This window comes from Lichenostomus cassidix, chromosome 4, assembly GCF_008360975.1.
Source record: "Lichenostomus cassidix isolate B80296 chromosome 4, HeHo_3.0, whole genome shotgun sequence".
NCBI classification, from domain to species: domain Eukaryota; kingdom Metazoa; phylum Chordata; class Aves; order Passeriformes; family Meliphagidae; genus Lichenostomus; species Lichenostomus cassidix.
The window spans coordinates 25948846-25964229 of record NC_139484.1 but is presented as its reverse complement, the minus strand read 5'-3'; the positions used below and the strand labels follow the sequence as shown (position 1 = coordinate 25964229).

The 15384-nt window shown below is 37.9% G+C and overlaps 1 long non-coding RNA gene across 2 annotated transcripts in view; it reads right to left on the bottom strand.

Moving 5' to 3' along the window:
* LOC146438102 (uncharacterized) overlaps nucleotides 1–15384 on the bottom strand; it is a 234159-nt gene that overhangs the window by 3247 nt on the left and 215528 nt on the right. Inside the window, exon 4 of one of the 2 annotated variants that reach the window (XR_014852020.1) lies at nucleotides 12268–12422. The exons of the other annotated variant lie outside the window; for it this stretch is intronic. This is a non-coding gene — a long non-coding RNA (uncharacterized LOC146438102). The remainder of the gene's footprint in view (nucleotides 1–12267; nucleotides 12423–15384) is intronic. 2 annotated transcript variants of the gene reach the window in all.

Here is a 15384-nt window from a genome sequence, read left to right as displayed (position 1 = left end):
AAAATAATAATAATAATAGTAGTAGTAGTAGTAGTAGTAGTAAATCTACAATGCTACAACCACTGCATGTCATTATATTACATGTTAATTGTGATATGTTACATTCTGGTCATTTAATACTTAGTGTCAGCATAATTTTTTATATTTTTGTAAGAAAGTGTCTCCCATAAAAGTAACACTTGCAATATTTCAGAAGAGGTGAATGAAGTCAGAATGCAAATTTTACCTCTCACATATTGTATAAACCCAGTACCACTGGCAGGTTGGATCTAATCCCTTTCTGTAGAAAGCAACATGAGGGAATCAAATAATAGTTGGGTTTTGCCCTAGCAATTATTTTTAATGACTTCATTACATTTGAACCATCTTGCCCATAACTCTTTTGCTTTAGCTTTTTTCTTGTACAATATAACTGTTTCTATTATATCCATATGGAAATGCTTTTTGGATCATATCATCTCATACTTGCATATTTAATGTGGTTGTTCCAGTTTAATAGCTTACTGCACAACAGTTCTTAGCATTTCTGCTTCCTTTTGTGCCCTCTACAGTGAATACTCAGGTTCTCTCATATATTTAATGATACTTTTTCAAGTGCTACGTGTGCAGAAACATCCCAGCCATTTGGAATTGCTAATATCCAGTTACAAATTCACAAGTGGCAAATACGCAACCATGAAATTCAGTAGTTACAAAGCAGAACATTTGTACATTGTAAATTCCTGTGCATTTCTTAGGTTGCATGATGGGGAGCAGCAGGTGACATTATCCAGTTTTATGTGCACTTTACCTTTCTCTAACACCCCTCTCTCTCCCTTCCCTCCTGCGGATGCTGCTTGAATATAGAGTTTCATTCATTCACTTTAATGCTAAAACCTATCACGCTCAAGGAAAACTTCCCTGAGAATGGAAAAGGACCAAAACTGATCCAGACTCGTATCTGAATAGGTATATTTGTATGGTTAGGAATGTCCTCATGTCCTTTTGTCAATCTTGCAATAGGCTGCCCAGGGAAGTGGTGGAGTCACCACCCCTGGAGGTATTTAGAAGATGAGTAGATCCAGCACTTAGAGACATGGTTTAGTGGTGGACTTGGCAGTGCTGGGATGATGGCTGGACTCAGCAATCTTAAAGGTATTTTTCAACCTAAGCAATTCCATGACTCTATATAGTTGTGTAGACAAGAGCAAGCACAAAGGCAAGATGGAGAGCACGTTACATAATGGGTGTATGATACTTACCCTTTCTGCCATCTACTCATTCTCCCACTGACCACACAATGAAGCATCTCAAAGGTATTAGGATATGTAAACTCATGACACTTCAGTGGGGCAAGGAACTGTTATTGTGCCTCTTTTAGAAATCAAAAATTCAGCCTGGAGCCATCCAGTCAATCCAGAATGCCCCACTTTGCTACCTAGCCGCAGAATCATTTTTCATTTCAAAATCAGGTTTCATTTTTGCAGCCCTTCCTGCTGTACAGAAAGATTTATTAAAACTTTCAAACTAAACAACACTATGGTTAGGGCAACTCAATTCACTGGTAGTGGTGGTGGGGAGGGGTTTTAATGCCCCAGTGCCACCCTAGTGAGTGCTTCAGTTCCTTTATATCGAGGAGTGCAATATGGAAGCCTTCCTTCCTACAAATCTACCTTAATACCATGGCTGCAGGATTGTGATCCATCCCTCTCTTTTTCCCAAAAAAAGCTGCACATGGAATGCTCAGACCAGAACCAGCCCCCTGAGCCTCAAAAATAACACATGGGTGACAGAGACCCATGACCAGACACCTCCCTCCCAGGGGAGCACATCTCCATCAGGGATGTTTTCCTTTTGCAGAACTCAGCATTGGCAAACAACCTGTGGAAATCTGTGGAGCAGGATGGACCAATATGAAATTTTTTTTTATGCACTGTGGAACTGCTCCTAGACATGTATAAGGGCTTTTACTATAGAAGTAACTCATCTGATATATTAGCCCTATGTTCTTTTTACTGCAGCCACAAATTCCAGCTTTTTTAAAAGCCAAAATATAAATTACTTTAATATTATAGTGGAGGTATTATAGGGGTGCATATCAGGGAAACATCAAATCTTGCAAACCAGACTTGCACAGAAAGGAAGAATGAGGTGACTATCTAATGCCTTTTTATACATTTTTAAAAAATTATCTGCTCCCAGGTTGCATTTAAACATCTGTGTAGTCTATATACATCTCAAACAGCTATCGTAGAAAATACTTGCTTGGAATCTGTAAGCTGTCCTTTCACCAGATCAAAACATAGTGCTATGTGATTATTATTTTCAAATATACAATATTCTATTTCATAAATACCCCAGCATATCTTCAGCCACACCACTTGCAGTAAAATACTGCTTGATGAATAAAGGGGGATAGAGTCTACTTCACAATTATAAAAGACAGTTGCAAATGTTAGTGTTCAATCATCTTCTACCATAACTGATACTTTTCAATGAGGGAGAGCACTGCACACAAGCAAATTTACTCAGAGGGCAAATAAAGTAGTAGAAATTTTTAAATAACCATGGCCAGGTTCTGTTATCACATTGCAAATTAATTGGTGACCAAACAGTTTCAGGTGTCTGAATAAATATCCTTTCTTATTATATTTTTTGTACACAAATAATACATTGCATTTTTGTGAGGAAATAGTTGTGTAACTCATACTTTCACTCTATTTGTGCCTGGAAGTCTTTGCCTCACCTGTGTCAAAACATCATAATCTTACAGCTGCTAATTGCAGCAGAGTGGCGACTTGAGTTATTTTTGTGGTCAGCATGGGATGGCATGTGACATTTTATGTTATAGTAACCCTCAAAGAGGCCTTTCTATCATAAAGATTTTAATGCAGAAAGAGGAGGGAATGGAATCTCCCAACATCACTTTGAGTTGTAATGTTCTTGATCATCATTTAAAATTAAGGTGATTTGTTTATTTATTAAATTAATTACTTTAATGCTAATACATGGTGGTGTTATTTCACTAATACTTTTAAGGCACCTTGTCAAAATAAGTACATATTAGTTCAGTTCCAACTATGTTGGACTCTTGCCCAAGCAGAAAATAAGTGAATAAAAGCAAGATTTTAACATGGTGAGTCACACCAGTCATTTTAAAACCCTGCCTTTTAGGGAACACATTAGGTGATATCCAGGAGCTCATATTTAGTAACCTTCTGATGGACATTGGCAAAAATTTTGCTGTGTAGGAGCCACATAGGGACTTTGGGTTTTGGCTTGTTCTGTTTTTAAAATGCCAACAGATCAGATGTTCTTTGAGAAGCACAAGCAACTGTATTTTTTAAATGAGCATTTTTTAATCTCTACCAATTTCTTAACAGCCTACAAATAAGCTTATGCTCTTTCAGCTGAGAATATATATCAGGTTTCCTGGAAACCATCCCACTAGGGCATGACTATAGCTCCAATATAAGCAGTGAAGCACTTAAAAGGGGGCTAATTAGCTATTTGCTGTACTTGACAGATAAAAGATGTATGCAAGCACAGAGAAACGACTGCAAATATAGATATCCCTGATTATGTTATTGTCCAACATTTTAATTAATTTCTTAGACCATCTTTGTGTAATGTAGAAAGGTTTTGAAAGATGTGACTGTAACAAGGCTGTGGTGTTTCTTTAACTAATCACCATCACTGCAGGGTGCTGGAAATTTTAAAGCACGTTTTATATGCTCAGTTCATTGGAGAATTACTTTTAGTTCTACTGGCCTTAATTTTTCCTTTATTTGCAGAGCAGCAATGAGAAAGGTGTGATTTGATTCAACTAATGTGCTGCCTGGAAGCCATTTTGGCATGTAAATCATCTGCACAGGAGACAGACTGGCTGATAACTACAAATAGGGGCAGATGATAAGACCTTTGGTCTCCATCTGCAACTCTTTCACTGTGCGAGGAAGCAATGCAGCTTCTCTGAGACTTATTTTAGCTACCCATGAAATTAGGAAATCATATTTATCTGTCACTTGTGAGCATTGTGTAGTTTTCCACTCCACCAACCCTCAAGTCCTTGGAAAACCTGAAATGGAATTTCCTCACAATATATTTTTGCTTCTAATTTTAGCAAAACCAAAGTAGCCTACAGTGTGAGGCTAGCTAGGCAAATAAATGCATTGACCAAACATTCTGAAACAAAAACATTTTGGCCCAGTGTTTAGATTACAGCAGAAATAAAGGCTCCTTCCTGGTTTACTGATACAGTTTCACAAGTTCACAATGATACACAGCCACCTTGGCTATAAGTCATTCAGGTGTGCTGCCATCAATGTCACAGGAAGGAAGCATTTGGCCCATGCCACACAAAAATAGTGGTGTATGTGGGTAAGCAGATAGGCACCAACAGAGCAAATAGCAGTTCAGAAACCAGCAGCATTTTAAGCTTTGTTAATAGTGAGGAGCCAGGTACATTAAAGTAGCAGACAATTTGTTTGATAAGCAATTGATATTTGACAGGCCAGTGACAGCAATGTTGTCAGGAGATCACAGCTCCTGCCTCAGTATGTGACTTTAAAAACTTCACTAGGGGAAAAATTACAGTCAGGCAAGCAGCAGCAAGGCATAGCCTAAGGCGCTATCTGCCAATAACTAAGTCCTAGGGAAAACTGATTTGTGGCTTCTGATCACATGAACCTATAGCCTTCACTATTGACTAATTGTGGTTCATCTGGATGTAGATCTATCTTGGCTAACAAGAAAGCACTAGAGGTCTTCATTTAGCCATTGAGCTGAGTCTCTGGAGACATGTGTGCAGCTGTCTTTACCTTCTTACCAATCAACACATCAAAAGCTGCAGAATATATTTCCACTTTCAGAAATGCAAACTGCAAGTGAGATAAAGTTGCCAAACTAGACTTGAAAAAGAGTGAATGATTATGACCCTCCTCCAAATACAAAAGATAAATCATTTATGACCGTGCAGAACTTTGCTATCTATATAAATTCAGAACAGATATGATGGAATCAATTTATCACCTGGACAGCCACATCATTTTAATGTAACTGTAAAGGATTAAAACAATTTTAGGTGCCTTTTTTCTCCTACGAAGCATCAGCCTAGGGAGAACACAAGCAGACCAGGTGAATGTACATTCCCTTGCAGAAAGTGGCCATTAAATGATGCTGTTTTGATTTGTTTTATCTTAGTGCAAATAGAGCATTTAAAAATAATCTATTTGGTGCCATGAAAATCAGCTGTAAATCACTATACAAAGCATTCTACCTAGTCCAAATATTATGCTAAAACTGGGAGGGGGGTGGGAATTACAAACAATAGTATGGAAGTGTTTGAAGGTAAAACAAAAGAGACAGGGTCAGCAATTTTGGCTTAAATCACTTTCTTGGCTTCTGCTCTGGTTAACAATTCATTCAAATAAAGGTTATATTGGCAAGACACAGAGCACCACCACTGAAGGAGCAGAGCTCCTTCATACTCCATCAGTGCTATCAGAGTTTAAAAGTCCACAACAATTCTAGAACTCAGTTATAGTTTTACTCAAAGTTCTGATTCAAGTCACATTGTATTTAACAGGCAAACAATTTGCTTCAGGCCCAAATGACCAAGACTTTTGTGATGTCTGTCAGTCAAGGCAGGATCAGCCAGTGTGGATCTGACTCTCAGTCTCATGCTATGAGACATGTCCAAACCACCTCTGCTTTTTCTTCTTTGCACTGTGTCTGTAAGTCAGGAGGCAAGTTTTTCTTGTGAGATTTCTGCTTCCTCCCAGTCCAGAAGAATATGAGCAAAAAAAGTGCAGAATCTTTGCAGAATTTCAGTAATCTCTGTGTGCCAACTTGGCTTCAGAAAGGCAATAGCAAATATTTTTGCCATATCACATTCTGCGTGGGTAAATTTGGATTAGCAATCTGGCAGAGAAGAGCAAAAATTATCACAAAAATTAAAAGCAATATAAAGATCCCCTTAGAAAGTCAATCCTTAGGGCAACTTTGCTCATTTTTAGTTATATTAATAAATACATTTTACTGGATTACCTATCTTGACCAAGATCAAAGAGGATAATAAAACTGGATGAGCAGTCTGGGTACTAGAAATTACTAGGAATTTAGAGGAAGAGACAATTTAAATTTAAGACCTGCTCTTTAGGGCAGATTGTTTATGTAGGTAAAGCAGAAGAAGATTATGAGTGTGTTTTTAAAGTTCTTAACAGAATAAATTTCTGCATCTGTCAAGGTGTACCTATTGCTAGTTATTATTATTAATATCAATTTTGACCTAGCACACAGATGCACTTTATTTCCTAGTTAAATATATATATATATATATATATATATCTCCCACATTTCTTTTTGTTGGATTTCCACTATTAAGCTTTTGCCCAACAGACTTACGATAAATGACAAAAGCTCTTACACAGAGGGAAAGCAGTTCAGCCTGTTCCCAAAATTGCCACATCCTTCTTGTTGCAAAACCGTTTTTACACATTGCTTAGAATTTTGCAAAATTAACTCCCAAGGATAACATTTTCCACACTGACATAGTTACTCTGGAAAATACCTCTACATCTTGCCTCTTGTTTTTGAAGGACAGGAATGCCACTACACTCAAAGCAGGAATGGCTTGTTACCACCTACACAAAAATGCCTTCAATTGGCCAAATTGGAAAACTTTGTGAGGAGAAACCAAAAAATAACCAAAAAATAACAAAATGGAAAATCACACTTCAAAGCAGTCTTAGTAAAAATAGCTTCCACTTTTAAGAATTTTTTAAGAATTCATTTCCAAAATGAACACTCTGAAGATTTCACCTTATGATAACACTCTGATCCCCACAAAAGACAGGATGGGCACAAACTTAGAGCAAGAGTGACCTGGAAGCATTTCTAAAATTTTCTCTCTAAGGGCTGCTCCTTTTCAGGACTGCAGCCAGGTCCTCTATCAATTACCAGCATTTCTCACACTCATTAACGCTCCCTGTGCAAGTGAGGAGAAGCTGCTGGAGCTGGAAGCCAACATGATGGAAAACTATAAGGAGGAAGATGCAGAATTTACAGAAACAAGCCTGTGAGTATTTAAGCAGAGAAAAGAGAGAAAGAAATGTGATGAGCACTTTGTAGAGAAAGGGACCCATCCTCCCTTCAGTTCCCCACACCTCGACCCCCATATCTTAAAGTTTTTAATAACACAAAATTCAGTTTTTAATAACACAGACGTTTTCTCAAATCTCTCTCTTCCCACTGACAGTCCAGGATCAATCTGCTCGGGATATGAATCCAAACTTTGAAAGCAGCAGCTGTAGTTGCTTCATCCATTACGAAAGTAACCAAATCGGCAATAAAGAAAGGTGACCACCACAGAATATGATAAGAGATGATCTTATTGTCAGGACAGTTCACATTTCACTTCTTCAGAAATATCCATCTCTAAAAACACCCCTTTCACAGGCAGGCACGAAGTAGGCATTGCTGTGTAGGCACCTGAACATGAGATGAAGGTGCTGATCTGCAGAATACCCCACTCTTGGGATATTTTGTGCATTTTTAGTACATCCCATATATTCTGAAGAAAAGGGGAAAAGTAAAACAAGTTCTGGATGAGGAGACACAAGATTTCTTTAACCTAAATAAAAAGTTATTTTCATAGGAGGAAGAGCTGATGATGGAACTGTTTACTTCCAAATAAGTACACACAAAACAAGGAGACAAGTTATTGTGTTTTGTCATCTTAACCCCTCTCAAGTGCCTTGGAAATCCTTTTGCAAACTGGATGGCTGCTTTATGAACAAATTGCCTTTCTTCCCATTTGGAATTTAAACTCTCCAACTTTCTGGAGGGAATGCACTGAATCATTCTGATGTTCTGTGACAATTTAAAAGCAAATGAAGGAAATACTTGGCACATCATAACTTTTTTTCTACTACCTCTGCAGCAATTTTAAAATTCGTTGGGTAAAATGGCCATTTATACTCCTAAGAGCTGCACATTTTTAAGTTACCAGAGCAGTTATTTCCACAATAAAGACATAAATCTCTCCATGCAATATGAACATATATATATGTGTGGATATATATATATTATATCTATTTGCACAACTCTGAAACTCTAGAGACATAAAATATAAATAAGGAGTATGAGTAAACCAAAAAGCAAGGTGCCAATAATTTCACCATGCTCTATAAAGGAGATGGAGCAGTTTTGGTAAAACCTTAGATTTCATCAAGGGAGAATCATCAGAATTAGGAGATGCTTCAGCAGGCTGGAGATGCCAGTGCCAGTACTCAGGAGGATAGGTCTGATGAGGACTGGAGAGTTCTTGAAAATTTGATGCAGCTCTTTGGCTCCACCAGGTCAGTTCTCCTCTACCTTTCCCAAAGAGTCTTTAGGAGGCTTAAAATATCTGTAAATTACCTCTGCCAGGGATACAGAAGCCCCTACATCCTTGCTGGACCCAGTTTATGCTTAGCTAACAGGTACAGCCGTGGACAGAAATGGCAGTTTGACATTCAATCCCTTTTCTCCCAACCTCATGTCATCCTTTTACAGGAAGCCAAGTCAACAAGGCCTGAAGTACTTCAGGAATTCTCCTTTCAGATGCTAAGGGAGACACTTCAGGTGCTAAGGATCAGGATTTGATATTAGGCACCACTTGCAATAATTGGGGCTTGCAAGACCTTTTACACGCAGATTCATGTTCTCAATAACTCCTACTTTCTCTTTTCTTTTTCTTTCCCAAGAATGTTGCTAAACAACTCCTCCATATTTTATTAATTTTAAAAAATTTAATAATAAGAAGAAAACTCCAGCCCTTTCAGCACATACATTAGCCATAACATGAGAATGATTACTGTGCCATGATACAAAACCTGAAGGTGTTACCTCATGAATTGTCTCTAGAGAATGAGTGACCCCTACCTACAATAACTCCCCACAAAAGCCTGTTAAGAGGTATTGGCCCAAAGCTCTGTAGTAGGACATGCTTTATGCCTCTGTGGTCAGAGGAACCAGAGGCCACAGGTTGAGCCACCTCCATCTGCATAACACACTGCCACCATTTCTCAACTAGTCTAATGAAATTCAAAGCCTTTAGAAGAAAAAATTGGTTCAAACCGCAAGAACTATTTATCAGACCACCACCACTAACATTCCCACACTGTTTAAAATACATCAGGTGATTTAATGAGACCACTACTAAGCATTGCAAGCAAAGAGATGAATTTGAGGACTGGTACAAGTGTCCTCAAAATCACATTCAGCATGTGTTTTGACTGCCTCATTTTTATGTGCTTCTCCCCTTTTTCTTAACTCTGTTTACCAAGAGATGTTTCATTATTTTATTCCCCCACAAGTACAGTTTTTCAATTATTTTCTGCCTTACAGATTAAGTACCTTATAAGAACAAAAAAGAGACACCCCCTAGTTTGGTGAAGGAGACGTGTCTTACACTTTGCTAACATTAAACCCACATTTCACGGTCATGGGAAAACAAAACACCCCAAATGGAGCAGTTATTAATTCAATAAATCCAGCTGCTTTCAGTGCTCTGGGCAAAAGGCAAAGTTAAAAGCAGCTGCTTGTTGACGACATGTGCGACCTGACCAGGGGAAGGTAGCTGTTTTAGCACATCATCCACCACTTTGAAGGCTGACTGCACTCAATTTCTTAGACAATCTACACACCATTTTCAGTTCTGTACCTCCATAATTTATCACAACAATACCTCAAGCATACAGATTGGTGAGGGGGGGCAAGTCGGGGGATGAAAGCAATTTACAGTATAAAGATGAAAGAAGCTGGACGGCTCAAGAAGACCTACTATGTAAATCATATCCACAACTTAAAGGAATGTAGCCATAATATTCTGGAATTAATTTTTCCAGCATTCCTATATAGGTCACACAAAGGTAAATGTAGTTTCCTCCTCCCCCTACCACTATATCTGGAGTTGCTTATCAATATGTTAAAGAGGAAATTGATTCTACCTCCCTTTTTCTACAAGGACAATAAGAACCTTATGTATAAAGACTTCTGATAAAAACAACAGCAAACAGTAAAAAATTAGTGTGCAATCTGTCTGTATATCTTCCCTTCAGATTTTTGTGCATATCCTTCAAAATATACACCTCATTATACTCAATATTAAGAAAAATAGTCTTTTCCCAGAATCAGTCTAGATCACATGCAATGTATCCCAGATATATCTCACCAATGCTAACTAACTTCAAAAATACAAAGGTATGTGCAGCCTTCGCAACATTCCTACAATGTGATTTTAAAAAACATTATTTTAAACTTAATTTCAAACACAGGTCTGTATTTTCAGAGAGTTTTCTACACTATAATTGCTAAATATGTTTAATTAATCAAAAGTGTGTTCTCTAATGTCAAGAAAACTATTTTTTTATAAGACTATGTGAAGATGCAACTTTACTTTTTTTGTTGATGGTTTGGTAACAATGTTTTGCATGCAAAGATTTCTTTTTCTGTGTTCAGTAGGTGTACCATGTATTCCCAGGAGAACCAAAAGTGTGTGTGCAAACTTTTTTTCACGATTTTACCTCTTCTCTCAGTGATCAATGACATATTTATCTAAGAAAACTCTGAATTTATCTACATTTATTGTGTGCTTCTTAGTCCTCTTACTGCAATCTGCCTCTCAGTTTCTTTCCCCTGGGATCTACTTTTAAAGGTACAAGCATGTTAACAGTTTCAAACAGCTGCTATGGAAAAAAATCATCATGAATGTTTCCTTCTTCCTCCTCAATTGTGGACTTAAATCTCAAAATACACAGAGGCTGAGTTGCAAGAAGCAGTTGTAGTTACAGGATTAACTCCAGACACCTCCTGTTCTAGCAGGCTCGATGCTGGGGTTTATGTGAGAGGAAAGGTGATACAAGAGATATTAATCTCTTGCTTTTTACTCTGGTGGGTCCTGACATTTTGGGTCAAGCAAACTTTTAATGAATGGGAAAACTATTTCAAGTTATATTTAAGTATTTCCAAATATATTCCATATTTTTCTCTCCTTGCATGAAGACTTCAGGCAACCAGTTTTAAAGACAAGAGGTTTCTGAAAAGGACACAAACACTACATATTCTGCTCTATTTCAGCAGAATATGTAGTACATTTGTAGTGTGTGGCTTCACACAGAAAAGGTAACCCATTTCCTTACAGAAGAAACGGGGGATAACATATTAGCTTTTGAATGGATAATCCCTCAAATCATGTGTCAACTCTAATCATTAGATAACCTTGTGCATGCACAAAGTACCTATCCCACTGAATGTCTAAACATCCTGTTTCTAATGCTATCCTTCATATAGGCACATGTGTGGACCTCATTGCTCCCTACCTAAATGCACTTTGGACACAGGCTATTCAATTCAACATAACCATTGCCTCATCATTCCTTTAGCAAACAAGTATATAAAACTCTGCTTGCAATGCTCTGACTCCTCGATGAAATCACTCACTCCTAGTTTGACTCCACTGTACCACAAAAATAGAAATTTTCCTTTATTTTCCATCTACTTCTGACATGTCACTTTGAATCTTTGGGTTTCCTTGGATTCTCATGTGGTGGATCCCCTCTGCAGGACCCGGATAATCTTGCCAATGGTTAACTCTTCAGGCTACCCATGCCAAAACTGATGTATTACAGGGACTGATCATCACACCCCATCACATTTCACTGAGGCTCCACTGAGATGCACAGAGAGTGAATCACCAAATATAAGGCTGACAATGTCACAGAGAAGTATTTACCACCTTGGCTGGCTAAAAGATTTTGGCCAGCAAATGCAAACCAAACAAGGAGTATTTCACAGTTCTTGTCCAGATAATATTTCTGGCTTTCTATAAATCCAGACAGTCCAGGGTACCTCTTTAATCTTTGCAAATAAGCAAGAGTAAAGGATTTTGAAAGAGTCTGTTAAAAAGCAGTTGATATCAACTTGCAATACTGAAAAACAGGATGGCATCTATTGGATCTCCACGTTAAATAGCAAAGACCTTTCCGTACCATAAACAGTCCTATGCTATTGAGTGACTGAATTAATTTCATTATTCATACTGTAGTGGATGAATTGATATGAATAAGAATAAAATTGTGCCTCAATATTCAGCTTCCAAGCATGCATCAGTGTTAGAATTTTACTAATAAACCTACGAAAATATAACAAAATTTTTGCAAACTGACATATTTTCCTGCTATACGTAACTAAAAATTATTTTTTTAAATGCTTTTATGTAGAGAAATATAGAAAATAAATTCTCACCTGATTATTATTCATTGGACTATATTATAGCCTTAGCTTGAGCGTGCAGTGGTCTGGGGAACGTTTTCAGTTACTTTCCTTACAACAGAAGGTAACATTCCATTGTCCATCACCGGTACTGTGTCTGGGTAGACTGACTGAGTGGATCAGAGTACCTAGGGTACAGGGAGAAGGAAAAAGAGGAGCTGTCATAGGTGCTGTCACAAAGGGTCCAAAAGACAGCCAGTCAAGACTGATGCACGTGTTAGACTTCCAGCACTTACACTAAATTTGCAGCCTCTCTGTTTGGGTGTGAATGACCTCCCAAAACACTTGGACAGTCATCTCTGAAGAAGGGAGGAGCTTGCTGTTTATGTGCAGTGAATCTGTTCAATACCAAGCTCAACACGGTTCAGGAGCTTGGAATTCATCTGTGTTAGCAATGTCTGTGTCTGCAGGGTTTCTAGACTGCAGAAATACTGACTCTGCCCCAGCCATTTCAGATAGATGAACACACCTTGCTCACGGAGATAACAACAAACACATGGCACCTCTTGTATTGTACAGTGCCACCTTGCAAGCCTAAGTGTTAAGGGGATATCTATATAATTCCTATTTCAATTATTGCCAAGTAATCACAACATGAATATTGTATTTCTGCTGTCCTAGGATAGCTTAAAGATGGGAAAACAACAAGGAACAAAAAACCCCAAACCACAGTCATTTATGCACCTTCAGTACTAGCTACTGGGAAAAAAACCCCTCCAGTTGCAGTAGATTTTGTAATATAAAAGTTTTCCATGAAAGTTCAGAGGAGAGAGATTCTTAGGCAATTATATAAAATGTTATCACTGCTCCTTGTCTATAATCTGGAATCCAATTTTAGGCCAAATGCACCTAATTGTCATTGCAATATGTATTTTTATTTCTCATTACTCCTCTTCTAACAAGTACAGTCAAATGGCTGAAAGCCACTTTTGTTCTGCTGTTGTGCAAGGAGAAGGAAGGAAGTTGTGACACTCATGCAATCTCAGTTTCAAGGGATAGATCATTCTAGGGATGAGGAAAGATAATCATAACTGCATATTATGCCATATGTGGTACCAACATGAAAAATAATCTGCTTTTTGTACAGCTGGCTGAACGCTGTGGGGGATCCCCAGCAGATATAGATTAGTGCATATATTTGTACTTCATTGTTACTGACAAATAACTCCCACTTAGCTCACAACAGTTGATGGGCAGTGTCACAGTAAATGACAAGGCTTGACTCCTCTATTATCATCAGTTTAAATTTGGTATTTTTTCCTGTGTGAATTCTAAAAAAAATATTTCCAATTTTAATTATGTTTAAATTATGTTTAAGTTGATATATTGAATGTCCCTGAAGACTTACTCTATAATAGCTTTCCTTAGAATGATACACTAACTCCATCCCCCCGCACACACCATTTTTCCTTTTCTTTTACATAACAAATTTATTAAAATAAAAAAAAAAATAGAGTGTGAGACAGAAAGCTTATATTTCAGGGAAGAATGGCGTGAGGGGCCGGGGAGGCCACATAATTGGGTGTGATGTGTCAGTTGCTCTAGTGACTGTCGGGACTATTCTGTCATCACTTCCGCAGCCTGTAAGCGAGAGGACTGCACAAATCCCCACGTCTCCCGTGACTTAACCAAACACTGGAGTCTCCTCTAAGAGAAAGTTAGTCAGGAGGTGTGCAGGTGTTTTATACATTAGCAACAAAAGCAAGAGATGGGGGGATGTAAGAGAAAGGCAAAGGATGAGATAGTGTGACATGAAAAGAAGGGCTTGCCAAAACGAGTGTATTCATACAGGTTCTGCTTAGCAAACTGCATTCATAAAAATAAAATAATTAAAGCTAAAATAAACCCCAACAGTCTAAAGTTACCCTAGCTAGAGGCAGATATAGCTTATTTTACAGCTGTGGGCTACTCTGTGAACACAGCTTTTTCATTATTTCTCTAGCTGCTCTCTTTTCCCTAAAGACAAAACAGAAAAAACTAACAATACATCACACTTCACCTACCTTCTGAGCAATTTCTGAGTGGGCAGATAAACACAGTAGGTAGTTAAGAGACACTACAGCTGTAGTTTTTTCTCCCTGAACCTTCCTAAGAATTATCCTATCAGTCACAATGGGCAGGATTCATCGCCCCTACCACAGGTGGTAAAAATACAGACCTTCAGATCAGAGCTGGTCATCTCTTGATATTCAGATTAAAGAATTAGGCAAATATCCAGGATAATTCATCTGACAAATTTTAGATATTGGTCTTAAAAGAAGAGATGTACCCTAAAAGCATCATTTGATTTCCATTGATTTTGGAAGAAGATAGGCTTGTTGCTCAGATGCAGAGATCTACATCCACAGAGCATTACAGTCATACCACATGATGACTCAATGGCTTCTTGTATGAGATAATTATGCATCAACATTCAAAGAAGAAAGTGAAGAAACATCTAGGTATGTTTATTTCTGTTTTAACCTGAAGAAACATCTAAGTATGTTTATTTCTGTTTTAGCAAATTCACACTTAAACCATGCCTAGTTCTGTGGAAGAAAATTATTATATACTGTACTTGGATTTTGCTACACTCCTCTGCATTTCTGCTATTCTCAGTTAAACAGGAATCCTCGCTACAAGCCATGGTCATGATCTTCCCCCTTTCTGGTTCTGGACTCCTAAAGGTCCAGAATGTAAATTTAAGTACCTCAAAATCAAATTATATTCACTGCATGCCTACTGGAACTCAATTACCTAGATTTTCTCACATAAATGTTTCTTTGTCTCTGGAAACAGTCCCATATCAGAATGAGTGACATTAATTGATGAAATACCAACTTTATTTCAGGCACACAAGGTGTGTGGCAACCTGTATCAAATCATGGACCAGAAATGCCTTTATCCCTTGTTCCTAGATGATTTCTGATCTGGATTTTAAAATGGGCACAGGCTAAGAGGAGGAGTTTATACTTGGCCCTTTGGAGTAGATCAACAAAGCAAATCTGCACTATATGTTTCACTGCTTTATTTTACCAGTGAAGCTGGTACTGCAGAAATTCAGTTCTACAGGACGAGCTGTTTTAGAGCCCTTGTACCGGCAACAAGAAT